General features: G+C 40.0%; 1 protein-coding gene across 1 annotated transcript in view; it reads right to left on the reverse strand.

Annotated features, from left to right (window-relative positions):
- Positions 1 to 24,713, reverse strand: part of LOC149661754 (toll-like receptor Tollo) — a 182,084-nt gene that overhangs the window by 101,431 nt on the left and 55,940 nt on the right. Inside the window, exon 3 of the mRNA XM_089843680.1 lies at positions 10,454 to 10,506. The gene's annotated coding sequence lies outside the window, so the exon portion shown is untranslated. The remainder of the gene's footprint in view (positions 1 to 10,453; positions 10,507 to 24,713) is intronic.

Genomic DNA, 24,713 nt, shown 5'->3' on the forward strand with positions numbered 1-24,713 from the left:
GTATTTTTCCAACCATCACGACACGCGAACCATGCGGGGAAGACAACCGTACAGCACGAGAAAGAGAGAGCCGAGCTAACAGACTACGAGGCAGACTAGGGAATAAGATTTCTAATTTTTTTTTTGGATACAGATACCCAAGCTCCTTATTTTTAAGCCTTATATAGGCCTATATCGTAATAAAAGTAGGTAAACTCGAAGATACGGCAAGGATGATGGGGGAGGATGTAAAATGTGAGAGAAATAGGCGTGCTAACTGTGGAACAGTTCAGGTCGGGTGGGACGCTAGAAAATGGGGGAGTAATATTCGGAAAAATGGCGGACGGTCTAATGATTAGTCTGAAGTAGAATGCCCGCCATTTTTCCGAGTATTCCTCCCCCATTTCTAGCGTCCCACCGGACCTGAACTGTTCCATAGTTAGTGCGCCTAATTCTCTCAGATTGTTTGATTGTTTCCGATATATTTCGTTCTGATCGAGAAAGATTCTAATATCGCGGTGAGTATACGATAATCGCCAGAAATTATTGATCGAAAGAGTCTATATGATCATTCCTGGTTGGTTTTGCGGGAGAGATATCATCCCGGGCGCCCGGGGTCGTGACCTCTGCTTCCCTCCCTCATCCCTTACCAGCTTTAGACTCTCTCTCTCCACTTGTAAAAATTCTGATCCCAAATGCAGTAAGCGCAGTCTGACATCGCTCTAAGGGGAAGCGTGATGGGGGTTGGAATCGAAAGGAATCACGCAAAAGCTCGTGACTCACGAATAAGGGGATATTCTGGTACGGTATAAGACCCGTCCCGCGCGTCTTCCGCGTGATCGACGTCAAGCTGCCTAGACGAATATTATTACAAGATTTTCAGAAATAGGCAAGCTTACCTAAAAGCCAAACGGTTTGAGAATCGTCTATTTTGAAAACTTTTAATTTAAAGGTATTTGTTTTATCCTACTCACAATCATAATATACAGGGTGTTTCTGATAAGTCTACCACAAATTAAGGGTAGACATTTTCGTCTTCAACCTACTCTTTCTTTATTATTTATTTGTGGTTTTAGGGCGGGTTCTATCCCGTTGAAATACCAAAGTTACGTATTATATATTATTCTTCCATTTAAGAGGCATAACGGTAAAAACATTAACCTTGCTTTAAAAAAAAAATGAAGTATTGCATATCGTGAAGTAGTACTTAATAGTTCTTTAGGAAAAAACATTAAGACTATATGCAAATTTCTCTACCAAACCATGACAGTTCGTTTTCATAGCAATAACAAAATCCCAAAGTTTTGTTGTGGCGTGTAATATAGATTTTTTTATAGGTCAAATATTTTAAAGAGGGGAAATAAGTCAAATAAATAGATAATATTTATAGGGGAATGGCAACTACCAGCCTTTTCCTGTATTAGAATCTACGATATGATAACACGGGTACCACTACTCTATATATTAAAAAAATATACGTCTAGTGTTATAGGCGAGGAAGAATTCCACTGAGATTCTCATGCAAATAATTAAAAAAATAATCTTTTCATTATAAATTTTTTTTAATATAGAAATTACGCCCTAGACCAATTATAGGTTTCCTTTATACTAAACTAAATCGTTACTAAACACGGAAAGGTAGCTGTTACGTTAAAAAAAATATATTAAATAACGACTATACAAGGTAGGGGAAGCTTAATTACTAAGCAATTTAAGGACCTTCCTTTGCTCCCAAGGGAAGCAAAGTGTTTTTATTTTTTCCTTTTTTTAGATGGTTTGTTTTTAATTTCAAAAAGGTATAGAACAAAATTAAAAAGAGAAGCAAGCGAGCTATTAGCCGGTAGCTCTCGACCTCCCTTTACTAAACAACATAATTTTTAATTTTGTTATGATATTAAAATTCCGATTCCAAGAAAATGTAGACGACGGTTTTGAAGGGAATGTTTGAAGGTATGATAAACATCCCGTATAAAATTAAAATTAAATCGCCTGAAGACAGACGGGAGTCCGCGCCCTTGGATCAAAGCGACCACCATATTTTGAACCCTGGTCATATTATATACCCCCCGGGATATGAATTATCACGCGGCCAAAGAATGTAGACATGCAGACATGCAACAGAGTAAAGGAGTTGCTTGCTTCTTTCTGACGTAAACCATCTTACAAAATCTTAAATATGGTGCTTTTTTTTCACTCTCTCTCTCAATGTCTTCATTATATTCACCATCTATTTCTTTTTATCCAGAGAACAATAGGGATGTCCTACCATGGACTACGCTGTCAGAGACGGCTGATAGTCTAAGTGAGAATATATAGGAGTCCCATATAAAAAAAAAACACGTAGAAACTAGAATAAGATGGGACCAAAGGGGGTTTCTTCTCCCGCGTCTTTCCGTGACGCGTTAAAGGTAATGGCCATTCTATGTCGCTACTGTTCTCATCTTCCTGAATCCTGGGCAAGGGACCCATGTATAACTTGGTCACGTTCTTTTTTCCCACTTTTCCCGCTGACCCAAGCCCCAGGACCAAATGAAAAGCCAAAGAAGGCGAAGGAAGAAAAAAAACCCTACATCTTTCCCGCCTTTTCCCCCTCTTCTTCTTCTTCTCCTAGGCTCAGCCCTTTTAGCACCAATTTCTTCCTTCTTTTTGGCGCCTTTTTTCTTTTTATCCAGGCATCCGTGGAATTGTGGGGTAAAATGGGGCCAGAAGGATTGTTTTAATTAAAAGGCTAATCTTGTAAAATACGCCGTAAGAAAGAAAGAAAAATAAGCCTTGGTAAGGAAGGAATGGGCTTTTAGTTTTTATATTATTACCTAGCTCATGCACACTTCCAAACATACACACACACAAAAAAAAACCCGTAATTTTATACCGGTATTCTATGCCACGTATAACTATACTCCTTGCTCAGAAGAGGGATTTGCAGTATTAGCTTCAGAGATGGAAAAAATTCGATTGTTTTATAAAGGTCACGTGGCTTCAAGACGTCAGCTAAGCTGTCTGCTAGATTAAACACGGAAAAACCAAGGCTTAAAGCCTACTATCCTGATTTTTGTTTATTTAATAACAATAACAATAATAATCGACAGTCTACAAAACCAGAGATGGAAAAAAGTCGATTGTTTTATAAAGGTTACGTGGCTTCAAGACGTCAGCTAAGCTGTCTGCTAAATTAAACACGGAAAAACCAAGGCTTAAAGCCTACTATCCTGATTTTTGTTTTTTTAATAATAATATTAACAATAATAATCGACAATCTACGTACGAAACAATGCTTACATAAAAAAATTCATAATAATTTTAGCCACGTACTTTAACTGGACTCTGAGGTATAGATTATACTTTCAAACACTTAATCCTCTCTCTCATGGCAGCTAGACTGTTCCTCCTAAACTAAGCCCAGTTCCCGTTACATTTTCTTATTGGAGAGAAAAAGAGAAGGTACGTACCCTGGGTATAAAACAGTAAGAGGAAATAAAAAAAGGGAATCTTAAGTGCCTGTAAATGGCACTTTACCGCATTAAGTCTAGAGTAGTCACTCCTGGCTCGTCAAATCACGGAGGAAGTGGGGAGTTTCCTACGAGGCTTACGTTAAAAACAAACACTGAATATCACGTACGTACGTCTATTTTCCTTACACTAGTCAGTACTCAGTACACTCAAATTCCGCCTCTCTCTCTTTGCTAGCTTTTGAGGTGGTGTAACATTGAAGGGGAAACTTTGGGATATTTGCAAAAGAGAGAAGAAAAAAAAAACGGTAAGAAAATGAGGATAAATCAATAAATTTCGGAAACAAGAGCGAGCTGGCTCGAAATTTGTGCCAGCGACGTTTCTTTCAACTTAAAGAATGACAATAGATGGTAAAGATGGGTAAAAACGACCATTTCGACGTTAAACTTTACCCAACTACAAGTAAACGAAGTTAACTCTCAATAACGGTGTTTAGTGAAAGGCGAGAAATGAGTTCGCACGCGTTTTCGTGCGAAGTTGTCTATAATTCGTCTCAAATCGAGATTACCGCGTTAGAACTACTACCGTTCTACTAAACTAAACTTGAAACGGAAATAGTAATAGTAAGAGGTACCCTTTGCAAGCGCAGTAAAATAAGTCTTAAGACGCGAGATATCGGACGAGCGGGCGTCTCGATGCTATTCTTAATTTCGTTATGCAAATCCGCGCCAAAAAAAGTGTTCCCCTTTTTCTTTTCATTGGAACGAATAGCCACGCAGTTTTTCCTCCTACGCCAGCATAAGAATGGAAGAAATTTTGGAATTTTTTTCCTAACGAGATTTTTTTTGTAACTCCCCTGTTCCTTGGCTGCTTTTCCAACATAATTTTTTCTTTCCTTCCTCTCGAAAAGTCGCTAAGACTCATCTGCATTCGTGACAAGGTTATTACTCCCGGTATTGTTGCTAGGAAGCGGTCGCTTTTCCATCCCGCTACTCTTTACCACCATCTTACCACTTTTTTTTCTCTCTCATTCTTCTTCAATATATGCCCTATCAACTTCTTCTACCAGGCAGGCAGCCTGACTTTTCGCCATCCCTATACCCTTGCCTTCTCAACTTTTAAAGAATTAAAATCTTCTTTTTCTAGTCAAAGCTTTCCTATAGTTTTCGGAACTGTCTTTTTGCTTTTCAACCCGCTTCTTTCCCATGAGTCTTTTCGAAACCCGAGAGCGTGGGAGTGTCACGTGATGACTAGAGGAAATTTGCTTACGAAAAATAATCCTTTTGATACAGTGTAGCGTATCGATATCGTGTTAATTCTTTGGTAAAATTGTGGCAAAAGAGAATTAAATAAGTTGTTTCTTTCTCCTGAATTTTACGTTTCACATTCTTAACATCCTAAACTATGTCTCCATTTTGGGACGAAAGAACACTGGTATTTTGAGAGTCCTTATCTGATGACATACTTAATAATTTGGGCTCGAAATATTTGACAAAAACTATTTCAACTAATTCTTATATCGCATCGAAAACATTTCGCTGATATTCATTTTCCACCCAAAATTATTTTTCCCTCTTTTCATGTGCCACTTTAAAAAAAAACTACGGTATCTGAGCACGAACCTTCATCAAACACGACTTCACCGGGCGTGGGATACGGACCACTTCGGGCACTAACCATCTTCGAAGATTGATCTTTTACGCACTGGCATTCAATGGCTCTACCAACTGAGCCATGATACACGATGTTGGAACCTCTTTGAGCTAATTTAGTTGTGAATTTAAACTAACGAGCTTAAAAGAATTTCTCCGCACCCACGTGATTTCGAACCTGGCGCCTTCCGCGTATGAAGCGGGTGAGATAACCACTACACAGCAGATACATATACATATGGGCATCGTTTGACTAAATCTTATATGAATTAAAAACTAACTATAAAAAAACTTCTATATCTGAGCACCATCTTCATTAGACAAGACTTCATTGGGTATTGCCCATCTTCGAAGATCGATTTTTCAGGAACTGTCATTCCATGGCGCTACCAACTGCGCCACGACACACGATGTTGAACGCTCTTGGAGCTAATTTAGTTGTCAATTTAAACAAACGACCTCGACAAACGAGCATAAAAAATTTCTTCGCACGCACGTGGTCTCGAACCCGGGGCCTTCCGTGTGTGAAGCGGGTGAGATAACCACTACACAGCACATACATTAAAATGTGAACATCGTTTGACTACATCTTATTTGAATTAAAAACTAACTATAAAAAGTAACTTCGGTATCTGAGCGCGAACCATTAGACACGACTTCACCGGGCACTGACCACTTTGAGTACGGATCCACTGAGGGATACTGACCACTTTGAGTACGGATCCACTGAGGGATACCGACCACTTCGGGATCTGACCATCTTCGAAGATTGATCTGTTAGGTATTGGCATTCAATGGCTCTACCAACTGAGCCACGATACACGATGTTGAACCCTCTTTAATCTAAATTAGTTGTGAATTTAAACTAACGAGCATAAAAGAATTTCTTCGCACCCTTGTGGTCTCGAACCCGGGGCCTTCGGTGTGTGAAGCGGGTGAGATAACCACTACACAGCAGATACACATACAAGACGGCATCGTTTGACTGAATCTTATGCGAATTAAAAACTAACTAAAAATAACTTATGTATCTGCGCACTATCTTCAATATAGAAGACTTCATTGGGTACTGACCATCTTCGGAGATTGATCTTTTAAGCACCGGCACTCAACGGCGCTACCAACTGCGCCACGATACACGATGTTGAACTCACTTTGAGCTAATTTAGTTGTCAATCTAAACAAACGAGCATAAAAGAATTTCTCGGCAGACGGCACCCACGCGGTCTCGAACCCGGTGCCTTCCACGAGCGAAGCGAGTGAGATAACCACTACACAGCAGATACACATACAAAATGGCATCGTTTGACTCTTATGCGAATTAAAAACTAACTATAAAAAATAACTTGTGTATCTGAGCACTATCTTCATTAGACAAGACTTCATTGGGAACTGACCATCTTTAACGATTGATCTTGCAGACACCATCACTCAATGGCGCTACCAACTGCGCAACGATAAACGATGTTGAACTATCTTTGAGCTAATTTAGTTGTCAATTTAAACAAACGAACATAAAAAAATTTCTCCGCACCCACGTAGTTTCGAACCCGGGGCCTTCCGTTTGTGGAGCGGGTGAGATAACCACTACACAGCAGATACATATACATGTAGGCATCGTTTGACTAAATCTTATGTGAATTAAAAACTAACTATAAAAAGTAACTACGGTATCTGAGCGCGAACCATTAGACACGACTTCACCGGGCACTGACCACTTCGAGTACTGATCCACTGTGGGATACTGACCACTTTGAGTACGGATCCACTGAGGGATGCTGACCACTTTGAGTACGGATCCACTGAGGGATGCTGACCACTTTGAGTACGGATCCACTAAGGGATACCGACCACTTCGGGATCTGACCATCTTCGAAGATTGATCTGTTAGGTATTGGCATTCAATGGCTCTTCCAACTGAGCCACGATACACGATGTTGAACCCTCTTTAATCTAAATTAGTTGTGAATTTAAACTAACGAGCATAAAAGAATTTCTTCGCACCCTTGTGGTCTCGAACCTGGGGCCTTCGGTGTGTGAAGCGGGTGAGATAACCACTACACAGCAGATACACATACAAGACGGCATCGTTTGACTGAATCTTATGCGAATTAAAAACTAACTAAAAATAACTTATGTGTCTGCGCACTATCTTCAATATAGAAGACTTCATTGGGTACTGACCATCTTCGGAGATTGATCTTTTAAGCACCGGCACTCAACGGCGCTACCAACTGCGCCACGATACACGATGTTGAACTCACTTTGAGCTAATTTAGTTGTCAATCTAAACAAACGAGCATAAAAGAATTTCTCGGCAGACGGCACCCACGCGGTCTCGAACCCGGTGCCTTCCACGAGTGAAGCGAGTGAGATAACCACTACACAGCAGATACACATACAAAAAGGCATCGTTTGACTCTTATGCGAATTAAAAACTAACTATAAAAAATAACTTGTGTATCTGAGCACTATCTTCATTAGACAAGACTTCATTGGGAACTGACCATCTTTAACGATTGATCTTGCAGACACCATCACTCAATGGCGCTACCAACTGCGCAACGATAAACGATGTTGAACTATCCTTGAGCCAATTTAGTTGTCAATTTAAACAAACGAACACAAAAGAATTTCTCCGCACCCACGTGGTTTCGAACCCGGGGCCTTCCGTTAGTGGAGCGGGTGAGATAACCACTACACAGCAGATACATATACATGTAGGCATCGTTTGACTAAATCTTATGTGAATTAAAAAGTAACTTCGGTATCTGAGCGCGAACCATTAGACACGACTTCATTGGGTAATGGCCATCTTCGAAGATTGATCTTTCAGGCACCAGCATTCAATGGCGCTACCAACAGCGCCATGATACACGCTGCTGAAGGCTATTTGAGCTAATTTAGTTGTCAATTTGAACTAGAAAGCTTAAAAAACTTTGGCGCACCTACGCGGTATCGAACCCGGGCTTCTCCGGATTTGAGGCGGAAGAGACAACCACTACACCATTGACACGTATAGAAGGGCGGATCGTTTGACTAAATTTTATTTTAATTAAAAACTAATTCTAAGAAACAGAACTGCGGTATCTGAGCACGGACCATTAGACACGACTTCATTGAGGTACTGACCCCATATGGGATACCGACCTCTTGAGGTACCGACCCCAAATGGGATACCGACCTCATCTTGAGGTACCGACCCCAAATGGGATACTGACCTCATCTTGAGGTACCGACCCCAAATGGGATACCGACCTCATCTTGAGGTACCCACCCCAAATGGGATACCGACCTCTACGGCACTGACCACCTTTGAAGATTGATCTTTTAGGCACTGGCATTCAACGGCTCTACCAACTGAGCCATGATACACGATGTTGGAACCTCTTTGAGCTAATTTAGTTGTGAATTTAAACTAACGAGCTTAAAAGAATTTCTCCGCACCCACGTGGTTTCGAACCTGGGGCCTTCCGCGTATGAAGCGGGTGAGATAACCACCACACAGCAGATACATATGCAAAAACGTACCGTTTGACTAAATCTTATTTGAATTAAAAACTAACTACAAAAAAATAACTTCGGTATCTGAGCACGGACCTTCATTAGACACGACTTCATCGGGCACTTCATAGGCACTGGCATTCAATGGCTCTACCAACTGAGCCATGATACACGATGTTGGAACCTCTTTGAGCTAATTTAGTTGTGAATTTAAACTAACGAGCTTAAAAGAATTTCTCCGCACCCACGTGGTTTCGAACCTGGGGCCTTCCGCGTATGAAGCGGGTGAGATAACCACTACACAGCAGATACATAAAAAAGTGAAAATCGTTTGACTAAATCTTACTTGAATTAAAAACTAACTATAAAAAGTAACTTCGGTATCTGAGCGCGAACCATTAGACACGACTTCACCGGGCACTGACCACTTCGAGTACTGATCCACTGTGGGATACTGACCACTTCGAGTACTGATCCACTGTGGGATACTGACCACTTTGAGTACGGATCCACTGAGGGACACTGACCACTTTGAGTACGGATCCACTGAGGGATACTGACCACTTCGGGATCTGACCATCTTCGAAGATTGATCTGTTAGGTATTGGCATTCAACGACTCTACCAACTGAGCCACGATACACGATGTTGAACCCTCTTTAATCTAAATTAGTTGTGAATTTAAACTAACGAGCATTAAATAATTTCTTCGCACCCACGTGGTCTCGAACCCGGGGCCTTCGGTGTGTGAAGCGGGTGAGATAACCACTACACAGCAGATACACATACAAGACGGCATCGTTTGACTGTATGTTATGCGAATTAAAAACTAACTATAAAAGAACAACTTCCGTATCTTCATTAGACTAGACTTTGTCGGGTACTGACCATCTTTGAGAATTGATCTTTTGGGCACTGTCATTCCATGGCGCTACCAACTGCACCACGACACACGGTGATGAACCCTCTCTAATCTAAATTAGTTGTAAATTTAAACAAACGAGCATAAAAGAATTTCTCCGCACCCACGCAGTCTCGAACCTGGGCCCTTCCGCGTACGAAGCGGGTGAGATAACCACTACAGAGCAGATACGTACGCAAATGCGTACCGTTTGACTAAATCTTATTTCAATTAAAAACTAATGCTCAAATGATAAAGTATTTATACTTAAACTATATTTAAGTATAAATGATTATGATATAAATTTAAAAACATTACGTCGTGTAACGATAATGAGATATTTAACCGAAAAATATAACAACCGTTTAATTAAACGTTCGATTACAATACCCCAAAACTAATTTTTCAATTCGCCAAGCTTCCGTAGCACAATAAAGAAATGTATTTCTTAAAAAAAGATTAATCAGTATTTCTTTTACGAAAACTTTGAAAAAGAAAACGTTTCGTTCGGGAACACACACAGAAAAAAAACAACCCCCAAACCAGTTTCCATAAAGAGTAATTTTCATTTAAAAACGATGCTAAGTATTTAAATGGGAAAACATTGGCGTAACAACCTGAACGCGAGGGTCAAAGCACCCGTCCAGAGAAAATGTTTGACCCCTAACTATAGCGAATGAAAAATATACCCAAACGGTTTGAAACCGGCGCTAAATGGTTGGCAACAAGATGAGAGAAATAAAATAATGAAAAAAATACCAATTCATTCCGCTTTAAGCATATATTCATTCCAAATTAGATACGCCGTTCTAAATTAATTTACCGGATAAAACTAACCTTTAGTTTAAATTAAATCCCTTCTATTCCTTACTTAAACTTAATTTGAACGCATTTCGAATTGATATAAACTAACACAGCACCTCCCTTTAAAGAGATAGTGAAATTATATGAATAGTAGAAACGCTTACCTTCAAATGTTTCATTCAGAGTAGATTACTGCTTCGCAACTTTCATATAAATTCTGTAAATAAACAAATAAATAAATGGTTAAAATTAGACAATGGAATGGAGTTAAAGTAATGCATTAACAAATGAGGACTGTGTAATGTAGGAATACTAAAGACGATGGTAAAAAATATGGAAGTTTGACCATCCCTTTAAATTATGCAATGGCGTATTAGCGGGTCAAGAAAGTGGGTGTTTTCCCCGTCATCACCTCGTCAAAGTTTCTTTTTTATACCTTAGCAGTACGCGGCGCGAGCCATAATACTTCAAATGGTTCATTTTCACCATCAAATGATTCTACACCCAAAGGTAACCCAAGCTTAAACCTGCCATGTATAAATGCCATTACAAACACCTTTACTTTCAGTTAAGAATCACGGTTGAAAAACAATTGACGGAGAAGGTTTCCAAGGCACTCCGTGACGCAATTTACCTCTAGAGAGCCAATAAAATGAACGCGACTTTAGTAAAAATATAAGCTTGCAAATATCCCAGCGATAAAATACTACTCGAGTGCAACGATTCCAGAAAGTGGCCTGACTACCTACCTACCGTAATAATGAACTTTGTTGGTGGGACAAACTATATAACAGGGGGGAGATCTATAAACATATACAGGGTGATTCTAAAATGGTGGTATAACCGAACTACTCCGTGTTCTATGAGCGATTTTAAGTCGAAAATGTTCTAAGGCATTTTGTCATCCAGGCCACCGTTTAAAAGTTATGATAAGAATCATTTACGGATGACCCCTTAAAATTAATTAAATTAATCAAAAGCCCAGCGGGTTGAATACATTTTTTTAGTAATCGCGCGCGCGATTTACTTCCCCGTGAACTCCATAAAGAAGTCCTCCACCAATGTAAGCTTGAAAATGGGTTCAAATGGGAAGATTCATGCCGAATTGAGAAAAACCTAACCCAATGGGGAAATGCATTGAAAATTTAATAAAAAAAGGACCAAATGGAAAGATTCTTGCCGGATTGAGAAAAAACTAACAAACAATCAACAAAGGTTCAATGTTTTATTTCCACTCTCTTCTGAGAATCGCAAAAAGAAGTGAAGCTTTTCAAGCAAAATTACACGTATTTTTGTTTAAAGTGGATCAAAACTCAATTTTAACAATTTGATCGTCAATGGAGTAAGAAGTTACGGAACACATGGGCTCTACTGCAATGTAACGTAAAAATTGTAAAGTCAGAAGCCAAATAAAGAAATCAACTAAATGTCAGTTTTTGGCGGTGTACCGTGTTTTGCCTCATGGAACGAGAGTCTGTTTAGATGTTCTCACATTCGATTCTCAAAACTTGATGAATCGCTGGCTTTTGATTGCTATCGTGACTGTAAAGTCAGTTGGAATTTGGAAGGGTATTAAAGCTGCAAAACGCGCAAGAGTTCAAATTGTAGTGGTTTTCTTTCATCTTTGGCGGTAATTTGGAAATGTTTATGAATTTGGAAAGTTTATGAAGAGTGGACGTAATAACCCGCCAATGCTTTTCTGTGATGAATCCAAGAGTAAAAGTAGCATCGCAACGACCTTGACGACAAGTGGCCATTATCAGTTTAGTTTTTGATTAAGCGCTGTAATTAGTGGAGGGCCATACCAGAGCCCTCGAATCGCTTTTTACTCTCTGTCCATCGGGCGCAATACAGCAGTCTGATATGGTTCCAGTAATGTAACCGCGGCAATCAGAAGTAATGCAGGAAGCTAGGAATGAACCAAAGCATTTCCCAGGCGAGGGCGAAGTGGTCGAGCATACCTATCGTTCTAGGCTCAAAAAGCGGTTTTCTAAAACTTGGTTTTTAAAAAAGCGGGTTGGTTTCGTTCACTGTCTGCGCTGTTCAAATCTAATTTGAAATAGGCTTAAGAATTGTTGGGAAGATCGTAGTCACGAGACTTTAGCTCAGTAAAAGGCTGCACGTGCCATTACAAAATTTATAAATGTTGGCGCGCGACTCAGTTTTAAATTTCAAGAAAACCAAGGCTTTCTAAACACGTGAGTCCCCTTAAAAAATGTATTCAAGCCGCTGGGCTTTCGATTAATTTAATTAATTTTAAGGGGTCATCAGTAAATTATCCTTATCATAACTTTTAAACGATGGCCTGGATGACAAAATGCCATAGAACATTTTCGACTTAAAATCGCTCATAGAACCCGCAGTAGTTCGGTTATACCACTATTTTAGAATCACCCTGTATATATATTTCCTTCGCGGAGAAGCTGACACGATTAGTAGGTGTGGTCGGCCATTTTGTCACTCACCCGCAGTTTCGCCGACAGGTAATATGACAGATTCAAATTGATTTTTTCGCTAAAGACTGAGGGTATATAAGCTTTCCATACAATGTATCCCCCCAACCCACCCCCAGGTTACGAAGCAGACCCCCTCCCCTTGCATAAGCACTTCTCGTAATACGCTTCTAAGATGTCTATCCAAAAACCTACGCTTTCTTCTCTTGTCTTTAATACAGCCACCCATGAAGAGAAATTTCCATCCAGGCTACTTCCCCCCCATTGAACGCGAATTCTTTTTATATCAAAATCACTCCCTGCCTTCATCCATCCCCGACATACTCTCAGGGTATTTTGGGAAGAAGAAAATAGACCTAAAAAAATATCGTCTAAAGAGAGCAGCCGTTCGATGATGTTGATTATACAGCGGCGAAATTTATTTTATAATCTTTTTAGGTTTATTAAATCAAAACTATTTTCTATATATATTTAAAATAAAAACGTCCGTAATCTGGAAGCGATTATATTAAACGCCCAGTATAAAGCCCTACTTTAAGTGGATTGCATAAATTTTTTGACGTAAATTTTTGCCATGGTAAACAAAAAAATATGCGAGAGCCTTTTAAAAGTATTAAAAGGTTTCCCATGGCTTTGGCTTTTAACAGAACTGATGTAAAGTCACGCTATAAAAGTGTACATTTTTGGAAGGACGCGTTACTTAGGCATATTTGTAAAGCTGGAACACTATCAAGAAGAGGAAGGGTTTTAAAATATTTTCTTTGGGATTTGTGGTTTTGAAGCTCAAGCAGTTGCTTATAGGCATTTATTATACTACCATAAACAAGGTTTTTAATTTTGTAAATTGGTTATTGAATTATTTTCGGGAACTGACTTATAGTCCATTAGGCATTAGCGTGAAGTAGTAGTTCAATGCGTGTTCTGCAGCCGGTTCATTGTGAGGTTTGAACTGACGAAAATAGGGAGTTCAAAACCTCACAATGAATCGACATCAAAACAGGCACTAAACTCCTACTTCATAGTGGGTTTAAGCACAATGAGAATACGATGTGAGACGAATGAACCAAACAGATGGCTCAAGCCAGTTAGGACACTTGTCCTTTAGGTTGTATCACGTGTCCACGAATACAATTTACTAATTTTAAAATCATCAATATATACCCTTGGCTATCTACAGTAACTTTTCCCCAGGGATTATGTTAACCGCTTCGGTCCTTGCCAACAATGTCTAAAATTTCTAACGGAAACGTTCAACTCCGTTATCGGTGGTCGCGTGGGCGGGGGAGTCGAAATCCCACAAGGAAAACGGAAGAATAGAAAAGTTTCTCTCTATAAAGGTCCGAGAGTTTCCGGAACTACCTCATTAGAGTGGCGGTTTAGACCATAGTCGGGATATCCTAAATATATACACTTGCCCAATGACACGGTGGTCGCGCTATTCGAACTGAAAGGGGTGAGACCCCATTAGCGCGTGCCAAAATTCCGCGGAAGGGTGAAAAGGGCCTGGTTTCTACGGATCTCCAAGTTCCGCGACCGAATTATATTTCCTGAGAGTGAGGTTAAAATAGGGGAGTATAAGGGTCCGCGGCGAAAATCATACCCGCTCTGCACCACCATTTCCAGTTATAGACAAGGGTCGAAACCCTAGCTGGCATTCAGGGACTCCCAGACCCTGTATAATAGGGGTACAACCGAGAGTAGTTTCGACGTAGTTATAGGCGGGTAACAAACGCAACGTAATCCATCATAACCGACTGTACCCTCTTCCTCGAGTAACTTATACAAAGAGATACGTATAAGTCCGTGGCACAAGCATGCAGCAGTGACAAGTGGAGCAAAACCGCCACCCTTTAAGCGAGACTACGAGAATGTATAAAAAGAAAACGGGGAATTACGATTTTGGTCCCGAATAAAATTTGGTATCCAAGAGAAAATGGATAACTCATCACTCAGGAAACTGTTGTGAAATCGTTACTCCTTCGTGGACTAGAATCAAAAGAAGGGAAGTGTTCCCTTCCGAGGGTAGGGAGGGAAAGAAGAAGGTGTACAAGCGGCTAACTGAAAATTATAATCGATGGCTCTTCCATTCGTTTAGTGACATCATAAATTTAAAACCACGGTATACGTTACCTACCTAAAAACCAGGAATAATTCATAACTCCCATGGGGCCCGACCAACCGTGTTGGGAAATCGGGCGGGTTTTTTTAACATTTAAGGTAGCGTGTTAAAAAAATAAATCTAAATTTATTCTTCAAAGTTCTATTATTATATTAGGTTATATCTGAAGCTGAAGCTGACGACACGCAAAGTTTAAATTAGGTCTATTTCGAAATTAAAGAAATATACAACAAGCAAAATTAGAACCTTCGAAACTGGTCCTTAATTTAATTTGACGAAAACATTTCCTCGTAACTTAAAGGACCCCCCATTTAATAGCGGGGAGTTTAAATTTTAATAGGCGTAAATAAATTATCCGGTTTAAATCGCATTTCACAATCCCTTTAAGGGGCTTATCCTAAAATTTCGAAAATGGCGCCAAACTAACGACGGTTAAACCCAAAGAGCGAGAACGTCGCGAATTTCGGAGAAACCAAAGCCATTCGGGCGTAAATGGCTAAAACCTAATAAGGTGAAAACAGTGTCAAAGGGGCAGGAGGCTTCGCTTATTGGAGACTTAACTACCTTATAATTAGAGGGTGAGTGGAAAGCTTAAAGCGACGAAAAGTTGGCCATCGTCAGGATAACACCCGAAGACTCGAGGCTTAAAGCCCCAGCCAGCATTGCCTAGAGAGAGAGAGAACGCCAACCAGGGTCGTTCGTTCCGTTGTATCGGGTAATTAGCTAGGTCATTAGGAATGAACAAAAGTATTTTTCACTTTCCCTGGTTGCCAGAATCGGGGTTGTGGGGGTTGCGTGGTATGGATGTCGGCGGATGAAGGGGTTATAGCTAAGGATAAGTCGATAACTTCCTCTAAACCATAGATAGAGTGCTCGGACAATTGATACCGAGAATAACTGCATGCATTTTGAGTTCTAGTTTGGAAATTTACCAAATATTGGTAAGTGTCTCACCCCTCTCCTCAATGTAGCGGGAGCGCCGAAAATTCGGTCGTTCCGGCCGGTATACCCAGATAGAATTAAAGATAGAGTTAAATAGCAGCTACGTGTAGCTTTTTACCGATTATTACATGGTAAAAATGATTCTAGTGAAGAGAGATTCGTGTCGTGATCGCCAAGAGCTAAAGCCTGCCCAGCACCCCAAAATACAGCACGGTAGACTTCCGGAAGACTGGCTGCGGCCCGTTCGGTTTCCGACTTCCGGTTCGATCGGAAATCACTGGGGAATTCCCGAAGAGAGAGAGAGTAAAACCACGGGACGGACGAGCTTCGGCCTGGATAACTTTCTATAGGCTGGACGATTTGACAGTGATTAATAGCTTTTACTAAAACAGGGGGCAAGGAATATGGTCCATGAAGTTATGAAATATTCCTATGAATATTTAAAGTTATATCAAACAGATTAACTCCGTGTATATGTAGCTCGATGTTTTTATTTTATTTTTTTAAGTTTATATTATAAGGATAATTAAAACGATTCCTGCATCGTTTAATCTCCAAGTTAAGCATAGTAACGTTACAGATTAGTTTGACACCTTTGTGTTTTTTTTGCCTTGGATATCTCAAAGGAAAGAGATGGCAAGCAAAGTATTAAAACTCGGGGGGCATTCATTATCGGGTCATTTTTATACACCGTATAAAATGTTTTACCCAATCACGATCTAATCGGACCCTGGGCTAAAAATATGAGGCGCTAAAACACTAGTGGTACGTTTATCTCATTTTCTCTACAGAACAGAATTTGGTACCGATATCTCTTCTTAAATAAATTTCGAAATGAATGAGCTAGGGTCCATATCGTTAAAAACCTTATTTTCTCTCTACTATAATATTCCTATCAGTGTAAGAGAAATCACCGACAAATGAGAGAGCGTTAAAACTAAAGATAAAACATTAGGTATCCGCCAAAATTATCTACCAATTTCTAAATCAATGTCATAATAGTGATACCATACCTTATAGGTAAAAAAAAAATAGTAAAATTTTAATCACGCCCTTAGGGTTAAAGAGGTAGTCGCAAAGAAAAACTAACATTTTTATCTTATCTTAAGGCGATGCAACTTTTGACTCAAATAGATGGGTCAAAAAATTGAGTAAGCAAAAATTGGTCAGTGATCAATGTTCAATTTGGTGATTCAACTTGTACACCTTCTATTCACACGACCCAACTCAAGTTGACTGAACTAAATGAGTCAAATAGTTGTATAGTCCGAAAAGGCCTTTAGTATCCCTTTACTACTATTGATATGAGCGTTAACTTTTTTTCTTCTTCAATATAAGAAAACTGGTTTTTTTTTGTTAAGACATAGTCAAGGACGTTTACGACTGAAACCTTTGCCATTATTTTTACAAACTATTGCATTTAAAATACAAAAAAAAATGAAAATTAACTTCTTGAAACAGCATACGGAAAACGTCTCGAGACTCATGCTTATTTCGGAAGAAAATATATTTTATTAAGCGAGGTCGTGAAAAAAAAATAGAGAGAGGTAAAATATGGTTAAAATATAATGAATATGTGCCAAAACTAATTTGTAATAAGAGAAAAATGCTAGGGAGTTAAAAAAACTTAAAATATTTCCTTGGAACGTCATGAATCTTTCAAAAGGAGATTTGCAAAATATATATATATTTTTTTTTGGTATGAAAGAAATATATACGTTAACGAGAACGTGTTATTCACTTCATTATGTTATTAACGTATTAACATAATAATAACAAAGTTTAAAAAGCGAGAAATTATGCTTTTCTTCTTTCACTAAAAAGGTGGAAAAAATTCAGCGGCATCCTTTCCCAAAAATTTCTACAACCTTACTAAAAACCTCCCCCGAATAATGAAAGGTAGTATACAGGAACAAATAATATGGAAACCGTGTAATCATCCTGTATGGTAGGAGAGAATTTTTCCCAAATTCGTGTAAAACGAACTCTAGGGCAAATAAGAAGAAAAAAAAACTTCATCCCTATCTTTGGCCACGAAAACCACCCCTGATCTTTTCTAATAAAAGTCCTAAATTTTGGTTTTATTCTTTTTTTTTCTACGTAATCTTGAGAAATTGTTGAATAGGAGAAGAAAAACGGATAAGGAATTTTCCCTTTCACGAAGTTTTACGAGAGGGGGAAAATGGTTAAAAGAATAGAAACAGGTGTTTTTCCATAAAGATACGTTGAAATAACAGAAAACGAGTAGTCGCTAATTTATCGAATTGGGTGTTTCCCGGCCATTCCCAGCAGCCTTTGTTTGAAATGTCTGGAACGCCTTATCTACAGTAGGAATTGGGAAAAGGTAGGTACGTCTAATTTCAGAGATCCCTCCAAAAGGTTGACTTCTTCTTGATGTTCAGCAGTTGTGGATGTTTTACAGGCGCTGCATTTCAAATTATGTTTGTGTAAAATATTTGGTGACGGACAAATATATAAACAGAATAAACCACCATAATCTGAACAATTCGCGCGGCATTTAGAGGGAATTTACACTTGTTTAGAATTACAAAAGATAGCTCGAACATATCCGAGGTCTCTACGTAAGAAAAAAACAACTTAAAAAAGGATAAAAAATGTAGACAGGTGCCGCCGCCGCCTTTCAAACTTGCAAAATATATATAAAAATCTATCATTCATCAAATATTTTCGGGATAAAAAACGAAATCCCTCTTCGATATCTATCCAAAATGTTGCGTCGGAATGACTTAGCTTAGCTTGGTTGCTTGGACAGAAGGAAAAACCCGTTTTTGTTATTCTTATCCCCCTGGTTGGTACCCCATCAAGTTTCTCCGAGACTAAAACTAAAATTACTAGGTCCCTCGAAAAAACATTCGGTATTATTTTTGGCAGGCCATTTAAAAGTAAGGTCATTGCGGGAGGCGTGACTAGTTAGCCATCACGTGACTGTATTTCCACTTAATTTTTACATTTGTTTCGAGACGAAGAAAAATCGTGAACTTCAAATCTAAAACCAAAACGTTCGGCCGTTCTATCTTTCCTGAGATAAAAATTCCATCTTTTAAAACGAGAAGAGATAAACCGCGGGATCCTAGCTCCATCTCTCTCAATTTTAACCAGACAACGACTCCGATAAAAAAAAATAAAAAATAATAAAAAATTAACATAAGTCTATCTTTAAAAAATTAGGGTTAGGTTCAAGGTTCTGTCGATATAAATCTATCTTTCAAAAATAAGAAAAGGGGTTTTTTGAATTTTTAAAGAGTACTTAAAACTAAAAATTGATATTCGTACGGCGAATCTAGCGTTTTAGGCACGGTTGATCGTAGGAATTTATTACACGAAGCTTATAAGAGAGGGGGCTAAAAAAAAACACTTTTAAAATATTATAATATTGCGTAAATAAGTTTCGTGATTTTTCAAAACCAGATATGTAAGTAATTAAGCGTGAAATATTAAAAAAAGCGCGGGGGTGATAAATAATTCAAAGAGGGAGCGTAGAAATAAAGAAAAAAATATATTGCATTAGCATAAAGTTCGCGATGGCGACATTTCAAATGGGACAGTTGCGGAAAAATAATGAATAGTTGGTATGGGGAGGGGGTGGAAAACGTTTCTATCTTTGTGCCCCTATAGTAGTAGCTTAGGGTATAACCCTGAATCTCTCTAGGGAGTGAGAGAGGGCGAATTACTTGGCAAAACGAAAAGAGGTCCGAGAGAAGTGAGAGAGATCTATGGAAGAGGAGAGGAGAGAAATGGGCCTGATCTTCCAGCCAATGGACTATGAAACTTTTGGTGAAAGCCCAGCGACGACGAGTAGGGGCGTTGATATCGGGTTATAGAAACCTCTCTCTTGAATAGAAAAAAGGGTCCCCGATCGAGATAGATTGGTCTCCTCTTTTCAGAATTGGTTGCGGGCAAAAGATTGGGACAGAAGAATTTGTTATGCAAATTTTGATCCGCGGTTTTTGGGGGGATGGGAGAGAAAAGAACTAGGGATGAAGAAGGGTGCCCTCTCGTAAAACCTCCGGATACTAAATGGGAAGAAGTTTATACGTCTCCCATCCTCTTACCAGGGACAATGAGAGGTGGCTTCGGACTCAAATCTGCTCTTTCAAGGGGCGGGGAGAGGGCTACAGTCGCGACAGAAGGACGGGAGTTATATAGGTGATCCATGAGAGAATGGGGGAGTATTACAGAATCCGCTAGGTTGACCGCGAAAAAAAAAAAGACTAAGCTACATTTTTCATCTTTTACAATCTCCCTACCAGACCTAACCTTAAATAGAAACAGATGTAGATCAATTCAAAGCTTTCAAACGGCGCAAAATTAATGAAAAATCCTTACTCAAGCGAGAAAAATCCTATTTGCTATCTTCTAGTTTATCAACTTCTGATATAACCGATTGAACGCTCGTGCGCGGCTCCAAGGGTCCGGAATAAAACCGCATACTTAGGCTTAACTACGATCTTTCCCCGAGTCACGTGACATTGAAGCCGAGGCTGGAGAAAGGACGTTTGTTTATATAGTTTAGTGAAGAGTCCCCTAAAGTGATAGACCTAACTTCTATTTTGGTTTGAGGTTAGGTTGAAATAATGGGTATCTTTTAGATTCATTCGACAAAGAAACTATTGAATATCATTCATCGTTAATACACGCGCCATTTTGTAACATCGAAAAAATAAAAAAAAAAGATATGGGCCTTTGGTCCTTGTGTCGATATTGTAGTCGCGGGCGGAATTCGGCTGAATCACTAAAAAGAGAATAGATAATGGTAGGGCGAGCTAGATATGGGTGGGCGGGACCCCTTCTCCGCCCCCTCTTGGCGCTAGCCGCCGAAAAAGCTCTCGGTCATTTCCAAACCTAGACTCATTCGTCAAAACTTCGCCGTAGTTGTAAGCCCTACTAAACTAGCGTAGAATATACTGCGAGGAACCCTGGGAAAAGGAGGATTACGCTGTAAGAACCCCACGCACTCGGTTTTTCAGAGAGAACATTTATCACGTCAGAAAAACGTAGTATATAGTATAATAGGCATGGAATTATTTAAATTTTAATCACATTTACGTAGAAGCGATGGCGAACACACTTCTTCGAAAGAAAACGCTGGATCGTGTTTTCCCATCTCTTTTGTCCCTTTTCCATTGCCAAGTAGGATAGTAGTAGTAGAATCCTTTAACGCTAAAATAAATAGCCTCTGTTTTGCCCCGGACAGCGAGAGAGCCAACGTGTAATTCGTGGAAAAAGAGAAAAAAGGGTTTTGAGAAATAGCTCGTCCCTGGAAAACATCCCAGGTCAAATTAAAGTCGAGAGAAAACTCTTGGAAAAGGGCGGAGCTAGTTGTAAGGAGGTTAAATTCATCGCCACCAGTTTGCAATGAGTTTTACGCCAGCCTAGGAAAGGAATACCTATACCTTCTTAGGATATTTAAAACTGGGGCTATACATTTGATGGCACGCTGAAATCTGGCCGAGTTTCTATTCAACGAATCACTTTCGTCATGCACGGGAAAAAGCCTTGCAGGGTATAGAAATTGAGCAACTAAAGCCCCTAGTTGAAAGATAGGTATGTATGTGTATGTAACAGAGTATTATAGGGGTCCCATCAGCAGATGGAGCGTGCCGAGTTGCAATTCGCGGGAAAAATAGAAGAACAAGAAGAGGGAGAGAGAGAGAGGTTACGAAAATTAATAGCTTCAATTTATTCCGGCCAGGACCCTAGAACTCCCTTTTCTCTTTTTCGCTTTCCTCGAATATATACGCTTGTTGTTCTTATCAAAACATAATTTCCCGGCGAACAAATGTAACGACGGAAGCGAAGAGGCGGACTAGAGGGAATGAAGGCGATATTTAAGAAAGGAGAAGAGAGAGAGGAAAGATTGTTTCTCTCCCTCCTGTCCTCCTCATCCGACATCTCAGTCGTATAAACAGCAACAACTTGACAAACGATCTCTTATTATACGGCTCGTAACAGTCGTTGTTTTCGTCCCCAACAGGATAATGTCCAAAAGGAGGAAGAGAAGAGAACGTCAGACACTTTTTGGGAGGATCCTGAATTTGGTTTTGTTTTCCGTTTAAATCTACTCGTTTTTCCAAAAACATCGCTTCTTGCGCTGGAGTGTGGAGTGACAATAGCGGGAAGAAAGAAGCGACAACGTAAACTAAATTCCATCGTCGAATATCTTTTAATAAGAGGGAAGTTGTTTCTATTCCGCAACCTTTACTCTCTCTCTCCCTATTCCTCTGATTGTCAAAAGGGAGAAAACTCCGCTTGTAATGCATGAAAAACGTCCTCAGTGAATGAAGGAAGACGCGTTGGCTTATTCCCTTCGTCGATTTTCGGACACATATCTCCATCTCTTTCTCGTCTCTCTATTTTATTTCGTTTTTTTTTATTTTAAACTTTTGCCCTAGACGCTGATTCTCCTTAGCGAGGGATGATGGTTGGGATGTAGGAAGAGAAGATATTTGCATGACAAGGGCCGCCAAATTGGACTCAATCTCTATCTAGAATCGGCTCGTTCAAGCGTGGACGAGGACCGCGTCCGCCCTCTTTTTCTATATGGCTTGATATCGAAGAGAAGTAGTAGAGAAAATTCACTCGGCGGCGAGCGTGTATGGCGGCAAGCTCAGGGGGTACCATCGGGTGACGCGAGGAGGTTTTTCGAAACGATACCCAGGGTACAAATTTTCTCCCCGAAAAGTAGAGAAGAGGGTGCAAGCTTGTCCTTCTCTTTCTTCTTCTACTTCTTCTAGTTTTGGTTGGCGCGATAAGGACCAAAACTGGTGGATGCGCGGGCCCCTCGGTTTCGAATTAGGGAGGACAAAGTGGGTGCCTTTTGGTCCAAGGGGTAGGAGTGAGACGGATTAGGGGGCCTGGGGATGTGTCAGGCGTCCGAGACACCATCCAGAGTTAGAGAAGTGGAAAAAAAGAGGGAGAGAGAAGGATAGTGATGGAAAGTATACCCTATACCTCTTTCTTACCCAACAGCGACGTTTGCCCCAGAGTGCTGACAAACTCGTATCCGTTCGATGCAATTTTTATCAAATACTTCGTCGTAACGGTAGATAAGCCTAAAATTTGTTCGCAAACCTCTGTTGAATCAACGAAAAACTGGGCATACAAGGAAAATCATCAATTTATCCAGCCTTTCTGTTAATTCAATATTACACTTCACGCGTTAAATTTTCTCTCTCGAAATTTCGCCAGAGTCAAGAAGACTGACTATGTAACATTCCAGAGGCTCACCGATTTTAAACTTTTCCTTCTTTCTTTATCTTTCGAAGTGATTCTTCAGAATTTTGTAACTTTACGAGGAGGGTATGTTTAGAAGAGGTAAAGAGCTATAGGGAAAACTAAAAATTTTATTCAAAATCTCGCCTTAATATGCGTGTGGAAGCAATTTTTCACTACATAAATCTTTCAACCAACATTCCTGGTCTGATGACGACAGTTTTGCCCTGGCCCTGACTCGCGTGGTAAGACTTATTTGTTCCGTGAAAATTGTTACTCTCTCCCCTTCTGTTCGTTTTGCCCGGGAAAAACGCGCGCGCGAGTACATATATCTGGCATAAAAATGAAGGACCCTTTTAGACGATGAATAGTAAGGTTTCCCAAGTACCTAGATGTACCTATATGTATATTTCTCTCCACCTAGCTAGCTTTCTTTATTTAGTATTCAAAGGTAAAAATCGCAAATGAGGAAAATCTCCCGGGCCTAGGTAATATATCACTGTAAGACTCCTTTCGCTAAGCGTTGTCCCGTGTTTGTAATAGCCGTCGCGCGGGTATAGAAAGAGAAAAGGTTTCATTTCTAACACGACGAAGCCGGAATGTTGTTTGCTCAAAAGAGACTTTAATACTCTTCTAGCCTTTTGCGCTTTCAGGTATTTCAGCGACACCCGTCTTCTATACCTTCCCTAAAAAGCGAGAGAGTGAGTGAGAGAGAGAGAGAGAGAGGAGAGAGAGACCGACTTTACCGTAAATTAGATTAATTCGAAGTTGTACTGTTCGAAAGACATTAATTGTCAAGGACTAGGGTGTGAAACGTGACACTGAAAACTTTGAGTTCATCTACTCTGAGTACTCTGAGCAATATTGAACAAGGAGAAAAGCCGAGTAATGTAGTCTTTGGTGAAGAGAGAGAGAGAGAGAGAGATGGTACGGGGGAAGGGGTAGGGGGGGTTAAAGGAAAATAGCCCCCGGAGTATGGAAATGAAGGTAAAGCGAGGGGAAAAGCGGTGCGAGCGAGAATGAGATTGTAGCATTAATGACCGAAGGTGCGCCACGAGCGCGTGGAGCTTTGATTTAAGGATCTGGAATACGACACATTCCTGAAATTCCTCGCGGGGTCGAAATTATCCCTATATCTTACCCTTTATCTCACGACGACGACGACAACGCGACTTTTATCAAATTTTCTCCCTTTTGTTCAATTTTATTCAGGCTTCTCAAACATTTTAATAATTCGCCGGCAAACTTTTTGAAAAAGGCGAGCAGCCCCGGAAAACGTTTGACATCGCTTGATCGAATTTATCTAATACCGCCGCTTCACCGCAGCCGTCGCGCTGACGTAAATTTCGTTGTTAATTTTTACCTCTCCGAGTGACGTATGTCACGGAGAGGTTCTGTAACGATCGTGTGTGTCTGTCTGTGTGTGTGTTTGTGTGTGTGTGTGTCTGTTGTTACACCCACGTGACCGCGTTCGCAGTTTCCAAATCGGAGCAAACGTGTTCGCCATTTCCGAACTGCATTCACAGTCACGGAAATGGCTCCTCTACTTGAGTTCTCACACCACCATCTTCTGGTCTTTGTCCATTCCACACGGACACCAAACTGTACATACTGGCTTCTAATCACCATCATCTTCTGGTCTTCGTCCATTCCACTTAGACACCACTCTGTACATAC

This window comes from Phalangium opilio, unplaced genomic scaffold (genome assembly GCF_054372755.1).
Source record: "Phalangium opilio isolate 3A_F unplaced genomic scaffold, DU_Popi_V2 ptg000070l_1, whole genome shotgun sequence".
NCBI lineage: Eukaryota > Metazoa > Arthropoda > Arachnida > Opiliones > Phalangiidae > Phalangium > Phalangium opilio.